A 5765-nucleotide genomic window follows, 5' to 3' on the forward strand; every position below is an offset into this window, starting at 1 on the left:
TATTTAGAAAGTTATCAATGAATGACTGCATATCGGTTTTATTCATGTATCTTATGTTAAATGGTTTTATGACATTTTAGAAAAGATTTCGAAAATAGTTTTAAAACTGGGAGATTTCAAAGAGAGATTGTAAGGTCTTAGAGATTATTAGTTTATGACTTCTAAAAAAATAAATAAATTTTATGTTTTATTTTCTTAACTCGTCCGCTCACTGTGTTTATCTCACGTCTTGTCTATTTTGTTTTAAATTTTCCCCAGGTAGGAGCGGTCGAGCCAAGAGGAACGTTGAGGCATTTTGAAAACGTTTGAGGACCTTGTAGGCTAGAGTTCCCTTTTTATTTTTTTTATTTGTATAAAAAATTTAAAATGGCTCTAATAACCTATAAAAATTAGTTGTATTTATCTTTGGACGGGTCAGAGACCCTTATATGCTTTGTGGTAGAGGTGGCTGAAGGACATAGAAGTGTTTTTCTGCAGGTTTTAAAAAGTTGGGTTAGTCCAAATTCAAGGGAGATTCTGCCGAATTTTCGGTAGAATTTTCCTTGAGTTTGGATCCCACATGACCACTCTATATTTCAGGGTGGAATCCAGAGGCGATCTTGTTAACAAGGATTGGGTTTAAAGGCATCATGTTTCTTCTAGTGAGACTCCCTAACTTTTGGCATCTCTCACAAAATTGGCAATACACATGGGCATCACGGAAAATGGAAGGCCAATAGAAACCACATTGAAGGATCTTGGTGGCGGTTTTTTTAGCACTAAAGTGGTCTCCACAAGCATGGTCATGACAAAATGAAATGATATTGGATTGCTCACTATTCGGGATACATCTCCTAATAATTTGATCAGGACAATATTTGTACAAGTAAGGATCATCCCAAAAATAATGTTTGACCTTAATTAGATATTTAGATATATTTTGCTTGGTCCAATGGGAAGGTATCTCATTAGTGACAAGGAAATTCATAATATCTGCATACCATGGTGTTTGAGAAACAAGCATAAGTTGCTCATCAGGAAATGTCTCAGTGATGAGAATGGACTCCTCACATGACTCAACTATCAATCTAGAAAGATGATCGGTAACCACATTTTCGGACCCTTTTTTGTCACGGATTTCAATGTCAAATTCTTGGAGCAAAATGATCCAACGGATTAGGCGGGGTTTAGAATCTTTTTTAGACAAAAGGTATTTTAAAGTCGCATAATCAGAATCAACAATAATTTTAGTGCCTAAAAGGTAAGACCTAAACTTGTCTAACGCAAAGACAACCGCCAAAAGTTCTTTTTCAGTGGTGAAATAGTTAAGTTGGGCATCATTGAGGGTCTTGCTTGCATAGCAAATGACATGGGGCAACCTACCAACTCGTTGACCCAAAACGGCACTTATGGCGTAATCGGATGCATCACACATAATCTCAAATGGTTCACTCCACATGGGAGGTCTAATGATGGGAGCAGAGGTCAACAAAGACTTAAGTTTATCAAAGGTACAAATACAATCATCATCAAAGACAAAAGATGAATCTTTGGCAAGTAAATTGCATAAGGGACATGAAATTATGCTCAAATCTTTGATGAATCTTCGATAAAAATCGGCATGTCCTAAGAAAGATCTAATTTTCTTAACAGTACGTGGGAGTGAAAGATTAGAAATTAGATCAACTTTAGCCTTATCAACCTCAATGCCCTTAGAAGAAATGATATGCCCTAATACAATACCCTTTTTGACTATGAAGTGACATTTTTCCTAATTTAAAACACAATTTTTCTCCTTGCAACGAATTAAAACCAATGAAAGATGGTGCAAACATTCATCAAAAGAAGACCCAAAGGTGGAAAAATCATCTATAAAAACCTCAGGAAACCGCTCTACCATGTCGGAGAAAATATAAATCATGCACCTTCGAAAGGTAGTGGGAGCATTACATAACCCAAAAGGCATGCGACGGTAAGTGAAAGTACCAAATGGGCAAGTGAAGGTGGTCTTTTCTTGGTCCTCGGGTGCAATGAGGATTTGGTTATACCCAGAATTACCATCAAGAAAGCAATAATAGGCATTACCGACTAACCTCTCAAGCATTTGGTCAATAAAAGGAAGAAGGAAGTGGTCTTTCCCAATGACGGCATTCAATTTCCTATAATCTATGCACACACGCCAACTGGTTTGCACTCGTGTGGAATCAATTTATTGTCATCATTTTTCACAATAGTGATACCAGATTTCTTTAGAATAACTTGGACAGGGCTCACCCAATGACTATCAGAAATGGGGTAAATGACTCCAACATCTAACAATTTCAAAACCTCACTCCTTACTACTTCCTTCATGGTAGGATTTAAACGTCTTTGAGGCTTACGAGAAGTCTTAGTGTTATCTTCTAAGTGGATCCTATGCATGACATACACACACGATATGGGGGGTTGTAAGTTGTGAAACACACACACACCACCAAACACACGCACACACCCAATTGTCTAGCAATGTTAAGATATCTGAATCCATCACATATTAAAAGATAACAACTATTATGGTGACATGCAATTCAATGTAAACACACACAATTAAGTTTGCTAGCCGAAAGGCCTTGATTATGGGACACTCTTTAACTATGTTTTCCTTATTCATAAATTAAGAGCTTGATTATCGCTACTTAACCTAGTTAACTCACATGTTCCTAGGAAGCTTGATTATCGTCTACCTAAGCTGTTAACCATGCAAGAGTTATTAAGAACTTATGAAAACAGCAAACACATAAAGCATGATAGAATCTTGATTATCGATCTAGATGATATCTATGAAACCTATTTATCAAAGATAAGTTCTTAGGTTATCTTCATGTTACCTACTGAATTGATTAGCTTGATTATCACCTTTCAATTTCATTACTAGATGCAAACATACCTAAGGTGGCCAGCCAAAGAATGAAAACAACTAGAATCAATTTAACTAGACAATAGGAATTAATAATATCATGGCTTTATTTCATTAACCATAAAATCAGGGCTTTACTTCACATAAAATCGCATGGCTTTATTTCATTAACCATAAATCAACATCGAATCAAATAATATGGATATCATCATAATCTTAACATGCAAGAACAATCAAACTAACTCATAAATAAATTAAGAAACAAAAGAAACATAACATATATAAATTCTCAATCCATTGTTGAACAAATAACTAAACTAATTGAACAATTGATATAAAAGAAAATTAAGAAAAAGCATAGAGGGGGCTGTGGCACAAGAAGGAGCAAGAGAGAGAGACCACACAAGCTAGTCCTCACGGCTAGGGTTAGCTAGGGCTTGCGGCAAAGCGGCTCTCTTCTTCTCTCTCTCAATGTCGACTACTCTATCTCTCTCTCTAGAAATCTAAAAATAAAAATAAAGTAAAGTGTTGAAGATCTAAGATGCTAGATCTATTTTATGAATTATGAGAGAATGAGGTCCTTATATAGGATTGAGGAGGTGAAGCTTTCCTTGTCCCACAAGGCTAGGGTTTTCAGCAAAGAATTGGGCTTTGGGCTGAATTTAGGACTCTTTTGGGCGTCACTTTCGTTTCAGCTCGCGGAACTGCTGCGCTACCTTCACTAAAATGGCTATATCTTGAGCTACGCAACTCGGAATTGAAATCCGTAAAATTTCCTGCGAAGCTAACATCCATAGCTTTCCAACCATATATGGCATGACACCTGATTCGATCTGTAGAAATACAAAATCACTGTCGAAATTTAATGCTCTATTTTACAGGGTTTTGACTTCTTCTTCAACTAGGATTCCTTGTGATCTTTGACTAAATCTTGACTTAGATGATTGTATTTTGATATGGGTTTGTCACCCTAATTGAAAACAAAACTTAAAATTTTTTTTTTTTGAAAAATTGCTCTAGAGGAACGGACCTCCAGAGAGCATGGCTCGAGGAAGTGTACAGAAGGACTGGTCCTTAATGAGAGAGGACCGAACCTCCAGAAGCGAAGCTCCATTCCAGCTATAGAGAGGACCGGTCCTCACTTTTAAGGACCGGACCTCCAGAGAGTTCGTCTTCTTCCAGTAGTGCAGAGGATCGGACCTCCAAGGAGGGGACTGAACCTCTAGGCCAAAATTTAGAAATTTTTTTTCTAAAACCTTAGAAATCTAAGAACAAAAACGAAAGAACTTGCCTTTCCCCCCAAACTTAAATGACACATTGCCCTCAATGTGAAAGAAATAACAACATGCATGATCAATTAAGTGAAGGAAATAAAACACACCAAAATGAAATTAAAAGTGAAATTGTCTCATAAAGTAAAGATAAAAATTCGTTACTCACATAAGCAAGCAATCGGCCTTCGTCTAGCTGCAAAGTCTCCTCGATCTCCTAGACTCGGCTTCTCTTATTCCTTGATCTCAAACTCCCCTATATTGCAAGATATGATGAACGGCCTGAGATCCTTCTTCTTCCTTGGGAGGTGAGTGAACAAATAATGCTTAATCTCATTTGAAACTTGTACTCCCTCATCTCTTACTCCTTTCTCAATTATTTTCAGCTCTTGCAAAGTAGATGGAAACTTATTGACATATTTAGGCAAAGGGGGTGGCTCGGACTCACTTGAGTATTCCTTATCCATGCTCGAGTCCTTCTCCTCATCATCATCAGAAATCTCAATTACTTCTCTAGTTTCAATGACTTGGATTCTCCTTCCCCTCTTGACCTTCCTTGTAGTCCTAGTTATCACATTGACATGCTCGGCTCCTTTAGGGTTGACTACCGGTTGGCTAGGTAACTTGCCTTACTCTCTTTACCCCAAAGCATTAGCAATCTGCCCCATCTACACCTCCAAAATCCCAATAGCCTTAGCGTTGGCTTGAAGTTGTTGCTCATTCTTCTGCATAAAAGTATTATTGCTTTGAGTAAGGGCTGTGTTACTTTGAGCAATTTGAGCAATTTTATCCTCCAAAGAAGTCCTATTGGCATTAGGGTGCACATAGGACTGAAAATTCTGATTACCATTCCCTTGTTGTCCACTATTGCTTCCACTTGCTTGTTGACCATTATTGCTCCACCTAAAATTGGGATGGTTCCTCCATCCAGGGTTGTAAGAATTTGAATATAGATCGTTCAGCTCCCTTTTGAAGTTCCCGACTTGATTCACTTGCTCCATGTTACCTTCTTGATCATTCTCACTTGCCTTCTCTTGTGCAAGGGCCAAATGCTTAACCATTGTCTTGATTTTGGCAATCTCTTTCTCTATGGCATTTGGTACAGCTGCAACCCCATACATTCCTCTTTTTACGTTCCCCTAGTGCGATTAAAGTTCCATTGCTGCAAATTCAGTGCCAACGACTCAAATAATTCCTTAGCCTCCTCGTTGGTCTTGGCCATAAGTGATCCTCCACATGCGGCATCAACCATTGATTGGTCCCTCTCCAACAATCCTTGATAAAAGCAAATCATCAAGTACCATAGCTCAAAGTTATGATGGGGACAAAGATTCAGAAACTCATTGAAGCGCTCCCATGTCTCATGAAACGGTTCATCAGCCCTTTGTACAAAACCTAAGATTTCTTTCCTAATCCCATTCGTCTTGGCAGCGGGAAAGAATTTCTTCAAGAACTTGTTAGAAAGATCATCCCATGTTGAGATGGATGCACTTGGAAGTGAAAATAACCACTTCTTGGCCTTGTCCTTCAATGAAAACGGAAACAACCTAAGACGATACTGATTCTTATCAATCCCCCTATGCTTGGCAGTCTCACTCACCCCTCGGAATTCCTTCAAG

At 38.1% G+C, this 5765-nt stretch overlaps 1 non-coding gene across 1 annotated transcript; it reads left to right on the forward strand.

Annotated features, from left to right (window-relative positions):
• Positions 1–5456: 5456 nt before the first annotated feature.
• On the forward strand, positions 5457–5563 carry LOC147292844 (small nucleolar RNA R71). Its single transcript, XR_015120993.1, has one exon. It is a non-coding gene; the product is annotated as a small nucleolar RNA R71 (small nucleolar RNA).
• Positions 5564–5765: the final 202 nt, after the last annotated feature.

This window comes from Dryas octopetala, chromosome 2, assembly GCF_963921425.1.
Source record: "Dryas octopetala chromosome 2, drDryOcto1.1, whole genome shotgun sequence".
NCBI lineage: Eukaryota > Viridiplantae > Streptophyta > Magnoliopsida > Rosales > Rosaceae > Dryas > Dryas octopetala.